Below are 13,658 nucleotides of genomic sequence, written 5' to 3' on the forward strand. Positions count from 1 at the left end.
TTCTGGTGAGAGGCTGAGGCAGGCAGTTTAGAAGAAATTACAGAGTATATGAAGTGCTGTGAGGAAGCTCTGAGGAAAAAATAGCAAGAATACCTAATTTAGATTGTGGTTCAGGGAGGTCTCTGTGAGTGAAGAGAAATGGAAATTGGCCACTAGGCAGGGGTGAAGGCCTAGAGGCCAGTGGGCTGGGGGAGCCAAGAAGGGTCAGGTGGCAGATGAGAGGATGACAAGGGGAGAGAGAGAGGTAGAAGGGAGACTGGAAAGGTAAACAGGGCCTTAGTTAGGTAGAGGAAGGACTTTGGGTTTTATCTGCAGTGCCATAGGGAGCCCTGGAAAGGTTTTGAGCAAAGGAGTGGCTTAAGTTTTACCTTAGGAAAGGTTACTCTGAGGAGAAGGGGCTGTAGGAATGGTAGACCACTGCGGGGTCTCCTGCAGCCATGCAGTGAGTGGTGATGGGGATATGGGCCAGGGACACAGCATGGAGTGGGGTGAAGGAGATGGGCTCTCCAATTCTGGTCCATGGCCAGGTTACTAAGGAAGAGGACATGGTACTTTGGGCCAGCTGGGGCCCTCGGCCAGCCTGAGGAGGCTGGTAGCTCATGGTGGTCTGGTCCCATGAGAGTGGAAGCATTCTTTGTGACAAAACACTGCCTATATGTTGCCTGGTCCTCCAGACTTTTCCTCAAACTGGAAGAGCTAGGAACAGGGTGATACAGAGGTTGCAGACTTGGGCTATGGAGTCAGATGTGAGGGCTTCCAATCTCAGCACTGCCTTTTATAAGCTCGTGACTTCAAACAGACTGCTCTTTGCACATATAAGCAAGTGACAATAAACCTCAATATGGAACTTTCCAGAAGGACTCATAAGAAATTGCCAACAGTGATTGCCCTTGGCAGGGAGACTTGGTATAGGAGGGAGATTGACTTTGTCCTTTATACCCTCTTGTAGCCTCTGAACTTTTGCCACAGGCAACTATTACCTGGTCAAAATTATCCATGGCATTTGTGATATACTGTGACATTCACCAGGGTGGACCTGCAGTGGCATTTAGAGCAAGGACTGGTGTTAGTATCCTTGATTACAGATGAAGGTCAGAGAGGTACAGTCACTTGCCTACAATCACACAGTTGTACTTGTGGGCTCTGGCCCCTCTTGGGCCCGACCCTTTTCTCTTCCCAGTTCAGCTTGTCTTTCATGTCAGTGTTGGTTGAGGTTGTGAATTTGGTAGGACTTGGAGGAGCTGGACTTTCCCGGCATGAGTAGCGATTTCTCATTCCCCAGTGCTCTGCTCCAAGAACCATTGATTAGGTGGCTTTATTTATTAGTTAATCTTTGTACATCCCTCAGTGCCGCTGTTCTTGTACCTGCATTGTCTGTCTTTTGGGGTGGGGCAGAAGAGCCTGCATGCATACCTATGTGTGTGTCTACAGGCCTGAGAGATTCCGTGTGGCTTTGGGATGTGGAGGAGGATGCCTCACTTCCCAGCTGCCTTTTATGCCCAGCAGATTCTCACAAACATCTTAATCTAGGCATTGCAGAGTAATTGCTTGCTAATGGATCTCAGTAGAAAGAGCCATCTGACCTAGTGCCAGAAGGCCTAGGGTCTAGTTCTGGCACATCCACGTGCTTGCTGTGTGACCTTGAGCAAGCAAGTTCTCAGTACCTCAGTTACTCATCTGTAAAGTGGGAGTGATGTTAATATCATCTCCTTCTTGCTTCGAGTAGGTGGGGTACACTCCCACCCCAGGACCTTTGCACTTGCTGTTCTCTTTTTTCTCACTTGTCACCATAGCTTGCTACTTCACTTGTTTCATCATTACTCAAAAGTTAACCTTCTCAGGGATGCCTTCTCTGGCCACTCTACCCAAAATTTCACAATACACTCACACACACACACACACACACACACACACACACACACTTAAACACACATCATTCCTTCTCCCTCTTATTTTCCCTGCCATGTATTTTTTTTCTTCCTTAGCACTTAACATGATTGATCATAGTGTATCTTTTAACCATTTAACTTCTTTACTAATTTCTCCCACCAAAATATCAGCTCCAGCAGGATGGAGATATTTGTTTCTTTTGCTTACTGCTGTCTTCCTAGCATCTAAAATGGGGCTTGGCACATAGTAGGTGCTCAGCAAAAACTGTTGAAAGAATGAGGTAAATCAATGGAAGGAATTTAGAACAGTACCTGGTACATAACAAGACTCAATAAATGTGATTTATTCTTATAATATTACTGCTGAGCTTTACTGAGCCTCAGTTTCCTACCCATAAAATGAAGGTGGTGTTGATGATAGCTATCATAGAGTTGTTGTGAACTTTTAGTGATATGGATATTGAATTTAAGCTCAATATGAGCTCCCAACGTAGTAATTCTTTAATAAAAAGCTATTGTAGTTATAAGTACAAAATGAATAATGAAGGCTCCCTGGTTATGGCAGCACTTCTAGGAAGTGGAGTTAGTGTCTGGGACCCAGAGATCAGCCCTCACCATCCTGTCACTTGCCCGATCAGCTACTACAGTTTTGGGAGTTGGGGAGCACTATCCTCTGGTTTGCCTTCACCTGCTACCTACTCAATGTCCACTCAAGGTTTGCAAACATCCCCTGATTCCAGCTTTCTCAAGGGGTACTTTTCCAAGCAAAATTTACTTGATTTTGTTTTTTAAAAAGTGTGGAGATTGTTTTTTAAGAAGGGAAAGACCAATTGATATTTAATTTTCGAGCATTGCTTCTGTGCATTGCTATTTGGATAAAAGCCAGACCTGAGTAGCACAATGTGTAATTTTTGTAAATCCAAAAGGCAGAGCCCACCTTGGCCAGGGGAATAAGATTTGTTCATTGGACTAAGCCCAAATCCTGAACCCCAAGAATGGAGGAGGAATCTGCATCCAGGACTCTTAGTTGGAGGCAGCAGAAATGGACTCAGCCTTCCACCAAGACTCATGTAAGAAGGGACTTCTCTACCAACAAGAAGGAGCTTCTGATGCTGGCTAGCCAGAAAAGCATGACAGATGTTCATAACAGTTGGGAGGGAGTAGGATGGGGTGGGACGGGGATCCTCAGCTGAAAATAAGGGATGGTTGCTAGATGCATTGAGAATTGGTGCTGGGGCATTGGTCATCCACTCTGTGGCCTGAGGCAGGGGTAAAAGCAGATTAGCAGATGCTGTCACAGTCCCCTGGGACTTTTCAGTGCTCTGTCAAGCTTCCACCTGCTGATGATTCATCTCTGTGCCCTGGGGGTTTTTGTCTAAAGCCACAAGACTACTTTGCCTGAGAGTGGGGCTAGCCAGAAGTGCTGGAACATAACCCCTGGGAGTTGCTCTCCATCTCAGGTATTGGTGAATAAATACCTCAGCTCCCTCACCCCTGAGTGGAATAGTTCCTAGGTCTCTTTTGCACTTTTTTTTAGGTGGTGGAGATTATAGGCGATTTTTGTGTTTTTGCTTTCTTAAGGAGGTTTTTAGGTTTTCAGCATTGGGACTGTATTATTTTGTACTTTGAAATTGACCTGCCGCAGAGAGCACCAGTATCCCCAAAAAGGTTTGGGGTGGGGGTAGGTGAGGATAGCACAGAGTTTGGTAGCATCTCTGTTTTTGCTCACACTGTGCACAGAGCAGTTCAGCCTTCTGCACTGAGCTCAGGAGAAGGGGAAAAGTGGAAATCACACTGTATCGTTTAAGGCAAAACTAAAGGGGTTGGAATCAGTCCAATAAAAGGCTGATGGCCTGACTTGGTTTGCATTTAGGGAGTTTTCTGGATTTGAAACTTCAGTGGAAAAAGGTGTTTAAATTAGCTCATTATCTCTTGAACATCCACTGTATGACAAATATTGTGCTAGATACTTTTTGGGGAGAAATGAGTGAGACCAAGTTTTCAGAGTCTTTTTTTTTTAAGATTTTATTTATTTATTCGTGAGAGACACAGAGACAGAGAGAGAGAGGCAGAGACACAGGCAGAGGGAGAAGCAGGCTCCATGCAGGGATCCCGACATGGGACTCGATCCTGAGTCTCCAGGATCACACCCCGGGTTGAAGGCGGCACTAAGCCGCTGAGCCACCCGGGTTGCCCCAAGTTTTCAGAGTATTGAGAGAACCCACAAGCAGCCGAGAGCAGAGTGGACAGGGGTGGCAGGTGGCCTAGGGGAAATTGAAGCCCAGGGCATGGGAGCAGAGGAAAGACAGATTAGATCAGCTGAGGAGCCTGGGAGAAAGGACAGAACACTGATACAAGCCTTGAAAGCTGGAAGGCTTAACAGGCTGACAGACGGAGAAGTGTACAGCGTGGACGAGGGCCCAGAGTAGGAAGGTCAGAGCCCAGCCTGGGATGCGCCAAACAGGCCAGCTTGGCTCATGTATGGAAGGGAGATGGGGAGTTAGGCTGGGAGAATGCAGGGTTCTGAATGTCAGGAGGGGATGCTGGGTAGCTTGGTGGGCCATAGGTGACCATAGAAGGTGTTTGAGCAGGAGAGTGAGATGTTTGGAGCTATACTTAAAAGATTCTTTTTATCACAAGATTTCTCAGCCACCACACTATTGACATTTTGGATCATTTGGTTGTGGGAGTTGTCCTGCGTATTATAGGATGTTTAGCAGCATCCTCGGTTTCTACCCACTGCCTCCCTCCTAAATGTGACAACCAGAAATATCTCTGTATATTGCCAAACGACCCTTGGGGGGTCAGAGTACCCCAGCGGAAAACCACTGTGTCAAATTGAGTGGGAGCAGGAAGTCCAGCCAGGAGCAGTCAGCATGCTGGTGAACAGTGATGCAGCCCAGAAGTAGGGCAGGAATGGAGAAGGAGGACACAGGTGCTTGAGGCCTTTGAGACAGGACTAGAAGGCCAAGGATTAGAAGGTTAAGGAGACCGTGGCAGAGATAAATGTTAAAGCCATGTCTTCCATGGGCCAGGGTCCAAGGTTCAGGACCTAATGGGTCCATGACGTTAGGGGCAAATGGAAAAGGAAGAACACGTTGGGAGGAGAGGGCTGGGGGAACCCAGAGCCCATGCATCTTGGGGTGTTGCTGGGCCTTGATACAAGATGAGTTCTTAGTGAGGGGGGAGGGTGGTATTGTTGAATGAATGAATGAATGAATGAATGAATGAGGCACTTTATAAAAAGGACTGAAATTCAGGAGGGAGCTAAAAGACTGTTATCTATGCCATCTAGTGAGTCCCTACTAGGTGCACACGGATGGGCCCTAGTCACCTCCGTGGCCTCTGATCTCATGGAAATTATAACCCAAATGAGGAGGGGATGCTGAACAAGTAAATACATAGATAATAAATACATGATTATAGGTGGTACTCAGTGCCAAGGAAGGGAAGCAAGAAGGAGTTTGTGTGTTGGGAGCCAAGGATGGGAGAGGCCCAGCAATTGGTCAGGGGCTGCCATTAACGGGGTGGCCCACATTTGGCCCAAGAACCTGCTCATTCAAGGTCGCTTTGGTGGGAACAGAGTGACCAGCCACCTATGGCACAGGAGAACAGTGAGAGCAGACCAGACAACTGGGTGATTTCCTCAAGTACGAGGAATAACCAGAGCAAGCTTTGAGGAGCTGAGAACAGAAAGCTGAGTAGAAGTTTGCAGGGGCAAGTGTAAGGGAACAGCATATGCAAAGGCATCGTAGTTGTGCTTGATAGAGACCAGGGTTTGTGGGGAGATAGAGCTTGACCCATTTCCTTAAACCTTATAAATAAGGATGATTTTCCCTCCTGGCCTCCAACAATGAGGACCTTAATTGGTGGGTTGATGTGTTGGATGGTGTCTGGGGTTCTCAGAACCCTGATTTTCTCCTCCCTTTTTCTCCTGTTTCTACTCAGTCTATTTTCAAGGGAGCAGGTGGAGGGGCCCACAGATGCCCCCTGCCCCCGTACACCTTAGCAGTTGGCAACCTGTGGATATTTTGAGAGTGTGATTTTTTTAGTTCCTTCAATGCACTGCTGGAGAGAGCAAACTTAACTTTTTCCTTTTTTTATAAGACCAATTTAAAAAAAATTTTTTTTCCCAGAGGAGGCCATTGGCTATTTCAGAAATAGTAAACAGGAGTCAGCGCCAGGGCATAAGTGGTCGGTTTTAATTAGAACATTAAAGTATTTTAACGCTTACACTTTATATTTTTGCGAACTTGATTATATAGCATTTTAAATACCTGTGAACGTTTTAAGGACTCTCGGCGATACATTATTTGCAATTTCACAGGAAACTTCTATTTTAAAAGCAAAGCGGTGTGCAAGTGGCTGTGGAGGCTTGGCAGCAGCAGCTACACTGTATAATGAGGAACCACGTGACGGGGGGTTGGCAGACAGCGGCCTGCCGTCACCCAGGCTTCCTGGTGACCCTGTTCTGGAGAGGCTCCTGCTGGGTGCAAGGGATTTGTGGAAGTCTCAGGGTTCAGCTCGGGTTTCCAAGGCCTGAGGATTCTCTACCCCCAGAATGCATCACAAGGGTATTCCTTGGTCTCTCACCCTCTCTCTGCCACTTGGGGCAACTATTCTCCACCCAGAATCCAAAGGAGGCTTCTTAAAACATAATCAATCTTGTCACTCATTTGCTAAGAAGCTTTCAGAGGAAAGTCAAGACTCACATCAGAGTCTCCAGGCTATGGGTGGTCGACTCTGCTGACCTAGCCCCATCTTCTCTTGTTGTCCCTCATGTCACCACAGCCCAGCCACTCATGCCTTCTCCTTATCCTTTTATACTCTGAATGTTATTGTGCCTCTGCTATGTGCCACACATTGTTCTGGACACTGGTGATGTAGCAGTGAACAGGCCAGCAGAATTCCCTGCCTTTGTGGAGCTGCCCTGCTAGTCAAAAGAGACAGGTAGCAAAGAGACAGATGAATCCCGTGTGTGAGAGGGGGGAGGGGTGCTGGTTTTGATGGGGGCCAGTGATTAGGACAGGATTAAGAGGACATCTAAAGGCTTAAATTGAAATGAGAGAGCCAGCCAGTGGTGTGCTAGAGTTGCCTTGTGCGGGACCATGAGAGCTTATTGCCCCCATCTGTTCCCAGCAACTTGTTCAGTGATGTCTGGCTGGTTGCTCGGATTCTGCCATGGTGGGAGTGTTTACACCATGGAAATGGCAGATGCTACAAACTAGGACTTTTTCCCCAGAGAGCTGCTTGTTAAGCATTTACCAGCACACATGTGGAACAGGTCATACAGAAAGCCTGGGAGGGGTTCCAGTCATTCCCTGGGGGGGAATGTGTTCAGAAGACTTGAGGAACATCACGAATGGGACTAAGTGAGTGATAGGGAATGTGAAAGAAGACAAAGCCAGAGAGTTCCTTAAATGTTTTGGAGTTCTGAAATAGTCTAAGCTTGTTTGCATGCCAGGACCTTTGCACCTGCTATTCCTCTACCGTGGATGTTCTTCCCATGGCTGGTTAATTCAGTTCCAGTCTCCTCCCAGAGAAGCCTTCTCTGACCATTTTTGCTGATGCACAATGGGAATCTTCTGGTTCCCTTCCCAATACTCGTTTCAATTTGTAATTGGATATTGAGTTGTTGATTTAGAGTCTGTCTCCCCCATTGCAATGTAAACTCAATGTCTTCTTGCTCCCTGCTGTCTTCCCACCTTCCAGTAAGGATCCAGCCTGATTCTAGATGCATAATCTCTAGGTCCCTTATACTTAACCTGGAAGCAACACAGAAGCAAATGGAGGCCTCTCTAATAATGGGCACAGTAATTGTCCCCCAGCTGCCAACCCCTGTCAGTGAGAAAGAACAAGCTCTCTGCTCCTGTTGAAGATTTGGGAAACATTGGAGGTTGAATATTCCTATGATATCATGGCTGGCATTTTTATTGTCATGAGAGTAATAGGTGTCAGGAGTTCAGGACTTAAGATGAAGTTTATTTCATGATGGAGAAAGTACCCAACCTACTGGCATCTGGGACCATGTGGCCAAAGGTGCATTGAGGAGAGAAACATTTTGATCACAGGGAATAGATTTGACTGACCTGATGATTTCATTTTATAATGATGAGACCCTAGAACATTGATTGAGGTGATCAGCACTTAGGTCTTTCATAGTTAATGAGGAACTGTTCAATTTATATTGGAAACAGTCACTTCCCCGGGGCCCTTAATGAGGTGTGTGGTAATGGGAGGGGAAGGCTGTCACTATCGCAGAGGTGGGTGTGGACCAGAGAGGAAGATGGCTCCTTGTTCAGGCCATCAAGTCACCTGCCTCTGTTGTTGAGGGTTTAGATTCTGTCTCTGCTCTTCCCAGCTGTAGGCTCTTTGGCAGGTTGGTTAGCCTCTTATAATTCAGTTTTCCCTCCTGTAAAAAGGGCCAATGGTGCAGTTGTCTTAGGGAGTAGTTCATGGCATAAGAGGATTTAAAGAGTTGTATCAAATCTCAAAAGGTTTCAGAACCTGGTCAACACTCAAGAAGTATTACTGTTATTGGAGCTATCAGGTAATGGTGTTGGCGCTTCCAAAGCCTGTGAAATGGGAACATGGTAGGCTTGTTCCAGTATAACAAGGACCTTCCTAAAGAAGATGCCCTGAATAAAAAGTTGATACAGAATTTTCTGGTTCTTCATCTTGAGGCAGAGCAGGTTTAACCAGAAGGTAATGTACCCAAGTGCTTAGCACTTGACCCAGCTTGTGGGAGCGGTTACTAATTTTATCATTAATCCGTGAACTTTTCTATTTCTGTGTGTATTGCTATGAGTGGACTTTGCTAGTTATTGCTGCTCAGTTATTCAGTTTTGTGTTACAGGAGAGGGCAGGGGTCTTTGCCTCATTTGCTGCTCTATCCTTGGTGCCCAGAACAACACCTGCACATAGTAAGTCATAGTAAGTGTTCAATAAATATTTGTCAAATGAATGAAATTATATGCCTGTAGGGGTTTAAAACTGAAAGACTGTATCCCAGAGAAATGGAAACTTAAACTCACCCAAAAACCTGCACGTGTTTGCAGCAGCATTATTCATAATAGTCCTAAAATAGCAACCCAGCTGGTCTTCAGCAGGTCAGTGGTTAAGCAAACTAGCACATCCATACCATGGAACAAAACTCAGCAATTAAAAGGAATGAACTGTCGATAAACTAACAACTTGGATGAGTCTTGAAGGAATTCTGCTGAGTGAAAAAAGCTAGTCCCCCAAAAGATGACATACTAGATGATTCCATTTATATAGCATTCTTGAGAGGACCAAGAGAAATGGAGAACAGATTAGGGATGGGAACAGGGAGGGAAGTAGGTATGGTTATAAAAGCACAACATAAGGGACCCTCATGGTGACGGAAACGTTCTGTATCTCAGCTGTATCAATGTCAGTATCCCGGTTGTGGCTGACTGTGTACCACAGTTTTGTAAGTTATCCCCATAGGGGCAAGGGGATGAAAGGTACAGGAGAGTTCCTCATTCTTTGTTATGACTGCATGTGAGTTTACAATGATCTAACAATAAAATGTTCAATTTTTAAAAAGGATGAAAAGTATTTCATTAAATATTAGAAATGCAATGGACTAAAAAAAAAAAAAAGAAGTGCAATGGACTTCAGCCCTACTATGTGAAACGTTAACTCCGATCTTTTCAACAGCTGCACAAAGGAAACAGGGAAACAGGCTCAGAGAGTTAAGGGACTTGTCTGAAGACACCCACCTGGCAGATGGCGGAGATGGGACTCAAACCTCGGAGTGTCTGGCCCCAAACCCTGAGTTCTTTCCTCTAGACTTGCAGCTCTGAGTCTCTCTGGTTTAGATGCTGAGCAGAGCCAAGTTCACCTCCCTTGTGTGTCGTCTTATGATGTCTGACCATGTAGCCAGACACCATAGCTTCTTAAGTGACTGGCAACTTTGTAGGGAAGAGATAGCCAAGGATCTGCCTGGGTTGCCTGCCTGACTGCTCTTGAATGACCTGCTGACCTCAGGACTCACAGTTCTGTCCCAAGCCCTCCTTCTTTGCCTTATGTGTGGATGTCAAATGTGTAGTATTGGTGTTTTGTGCCCATTTTACAGTTGGGAGGATTAAAGCACAGGACAGAAAAGGAACTGGGGGTTGTTTCGAGTGGAACAAGCGTGGTCCTCTCCAGCTCTAACACTCTAGGGTGGTGATCGTAGTTCCTTTGATTTGTCTTGCACAGTTGCTGTTCCCAGCACATCTTCCGCCCTGTGATGTGGTGGCCACTGGCACAGATGCCAAATCTAGGCAAAGCCTGGCAAGTGCTGAGATCAAGTGTTTGCCTTCAGATTACCAGACTTTGGCCCAGGACAAGTGTTTTCTCTTCTCCAAGCCTCACTTTTATCACCTAAGAAGGGGGTAATAATGAAGATTTAAAAAGAAAACAGAGAACACTTTGTAGGGAATAGCAGTCACTGGCAGTGCCTGAGGTCTAATTGGGAACTCTATCTACCCTGAGGCCCAGAGCTCTGACTAGAGAATGCTGAGAGAAGCAAAGCCTCCCTCCCCAGATGATCTTCCCTGACATGGCTCCTCACCTGAGTTCTCCTTAGCTATTGTTGAGCAGGATAGCACTGCTGTGATGGGGGCCACCCAAAGGATCTGGGAGGTTTCCTGCCTCAGGCGGCATTTAAACTGAGAGCTGAAAGGTGATTAGGTGTTGCCAGCTGAGTGAGAGGAAGGGGAAGGAAGGGCATTCCAGGGAAAGGGAACAACAGATGCAAAGGTTCAGGGGTCAGAAGGTTCAGGTCCTTTGTGGAAGCTGAAACCAGGGCATCAATGCTTGAGCATTAAATAGGCCCAAAGCAGCACCCAGTCATTCTGGAGGGATCCCAGGGGGCTCATGGCCAGGTCAAGAATTTAGACTTCATCTTGAGGGCTAAGGGGAGCCAAGGAGAGTTGAACAGAGGGGTGATACAGCTAGACATACACTTCAGTAAAGTGGCTTTGGCTTCTGTGTGGAGTGGAGAGGAGCAGAGAGAATCTCCAAATGGAGGCTGGGAGGCCAGCACGGAGGCTGCTGCAGCATCTTGGTGAGAAGTCACAGGGACTGGAGCAGTGCTGTGGGAGTGGACCTGGGGAGAAGTGCACCAATTCAGGACATCTGTCTATATCAAATGACAGAGCTCAGCAAGTGGCCCAAAGAAGGAGCATCCTGGATGAACTGGATTTCTGACTTGCATTCTAGGCCAGACCACTTAGAGGAGGCCCCTTTACCTCTCTATTCCACAGTCTCACCTGTAAAATTGGGAGTAATTTCCATCTCCCCATCTTTTGGCATCTTTGGTCTCTGGGAGGGTCAGATGAAATGTGCCTGGAGCTATTATTGCCTCACAGTGAGCAACAAAAATCCCAAATCCCAAACCCCACCCAGAGACTGTGACCATCCCCAGGGGGCAAGGTCCTTGGTGTTAAAGACACAACTCCCTTATTTTGTCCAGTGGTTTTCTAAATGTGCCATAACCTGATCAGCTTAATATAGATATACCAACTCTTGCCTTGCTTTTCTTATTTTAATGGTAAAGACTGGCTTTGGGCTCTCATCTCTCTTCCTGCTTATCTGAGGAGATGTGCTGAGAAACAGTACCATCACCAAATAGCAGATTACACCGCAAGCACAAACCAGCGTTTATGGAGCACCGACTGTGTGACAACATCTTTCTGTGTGATCCCTCTTTCTCTTTCTTCTGGACTAAGAAGTGGTGGAGTCCAACAGACTGAAGTTCTGTGTCTGTCTGTGCCACATCCTAGCTGACTCCAGCAACTCCCAGCCTCAGTTTGCCCATCTGTATAAGGGGTCAATCTAGACTCACCTCAAAAGGTACCTGAAGAAGATAGTGAGCCCACTCCCGACAGGAACCAGGTGGCTGGGCATGGTGCCTGGTACAGAGAATGGCCTCTGAAGAGGCAGCTGGCAATAAATAACCTGTGAGGCTAGCCTTGTTCCTGTTCACGGAGGGAAGTGAGATTTACAGCCCCAAAGCTGCCATAATGGATATCCCAACTCAGCCATGCCCTTTCAAGGAAGACCTGGAGAAAACCCAGTGGGGGTCATCACTGGCAACTCCAAATGTGACTGGATGGCCTATGCTTCTCCCTGTGTAGCCCCCTGAGAAATTAGATGGGACCATTGAGGGGTGTGGGTTGGTTGGACCCTGGTTGCCCAGCCAAGAGGGCCCATTGTTATTTTCACCCCAGCCAGTCTGGAACCTTTCAGAAGTCCGAACAATGGTCGCCTGTGGTTCTGTGCATGTTTTATAGAATAGCACTATAGTAGTTTCCTAGGGCTGCCATGACAAAGTACCATCAGTTGGGGGCTTAAAAGAATACAGAAATGTATTCTTTCACAATTCTGGAGGCCAGAAGGTTGAAATCAACGTGTCAGGAGGGCCACTCTCCTCCTTAGGGCTGTCGGGGAGGATCCTGCCTTGCCCCTTCCAGCTCCTGGTGGCTGCTGGCAATCCTTTGAAGTTCCTAGGTTTGTGGTTGCATCACTCTAATCTCTGCCTCCGTTGTCATGTGGCTGTCTTCTATCTGTGTCTGTCCTCTTTTTCACTGTATTTTGGGCTCACCCTAACCCAGCATGACCTCATCTTCATTAATTAAATTTGCAAAGACCCTTTTTCCCAGTAAGGTCACAGTGTGAGGTTACAGGTGGACATGAATTCTGGGGGGGATGCTATTCTTCCCAGTTCGAACTTCTTTAGAAAATGTCAAGAGTATCCTTTTCACTCTGAGCTTCATATGGAGTTCTGAGGGGGAAGTGAGAAAGAGGTAGGGGGATGATGCCCCCGGCCGTGGCCAGAAAGTCTTAGTCCTAAATGTGAAGCTGACTACAATGCTGACCCCTGAAGTCTTTGCTGCCATTGATCTGGTGAATCAGGAAGAGGTGAAGAGGCTTCTGAGTAGGACTGTGCTGAGGCCTGGGGCCCTTTTGCTTCCTTGGTCTTTGACAACTTGTTCTTACCTGAGCCACAATTTCCACTCTGAAAATTGGAGATAATAACAGCACCTTCCTTACCAGTTGACCATGAAGACATCACATGTGATTTTAATGCTAGAGAGTGTCAAGCCCCATGTCTTATTGTTTGAACAGAGAATCTGGGACTGGGAAGATGGCCATGACCATCTTCTTGCCTGGTGGACCTAGAATCGGGGCTGGTAGTGCAGCTCTAAGAATAGTGCACCCTCCTGTCAGATCCAGCCCTAATCTTTGCCAGCACTTGCCTGGGAGGATCTGAATCCTTTAACAGTAGAATTAATGAGTATGAATCTAGAAGTGAATCTTCTCAGTGACCCTGTGAGGCAGAGACTGCTGCAAGTCCCCTTTTATAGATAAGGAAACTGAGGCTTGGACAAATTTGACCGAGAGAGAGAGAGAGAGAAAGAGCTGGTGGTGGCTATTTCTTCTAAAGCTGCTAGCAATCCTCAGAGTTGGGGGCATATTTTTTCCTAGAGTCTTTACAGTTTTCGGCCCAAGTTACCTGCCCAAGGCTACCCAGGTGAAAGGTGGTGGAGCTGAGATTCAAGTACAGGTACATTCAGGTCCACTTCTCTGATTCCCTTCCCTTGCCTTAGGCCCCTCCATGCCTCAGTTTCCCCATTTCTAAAATGATGTGTCCTCCAGGCTCCCAACTTAGAGGACCCCAGCTCGGCAGAACTGTGTGAAGTCCGAGGCCTGAAGGGTTACATAAACCCTCATGCCCAGGCGGGTGTCTCAGCTTCC

General features: G+C 46.8%; 1 protein-coding gene and 1 long non-coding RNA gene across 13 annotated transcripts in view; one reads left to right on the top strand and one right to left on the bottom strand.

The window, feature by feature from the left end:
- Positions 1–13,658, top strand: part of CUX2 (cut like homeobox 2) — a 283,562-nt gene that overhangs the window by 57,640 nt on the left and 212,264 nt on the right. The gene's annotated exons all lie outside the window — the stretch shown is intronic.
- On the bottom strand, positions 10,015–11,229 carry LOC144299485 (uncharacterized). The gene is made up of 3 exons (XR_013366191.1): positions 11,171–11,229; positions 10,863–11,007; positions 10,015–10,280 (listed from the first exon to the last, which is right to left on the bottom strand). It is a non-coding gene; the product is annotated as an uncharacterized LOC144299485 (long non-coding RNA).

The sequence above is a fragment of the Canis aureus genome, chromosome 27 (genome assembly GCF_053574225.1).
Source record: "Canis aureus isolate CA01 chromosome 27, VMU_Caureus_v.1.0, whole genome shotgun sequence".
In the NCBI taxonomy this organism is placed as follows: domain Eukaryota; kingdom Metazoa; phylum Chordata; class Mammalia; order Carnivora; family Canidae; genus Canis; species Canis aureus.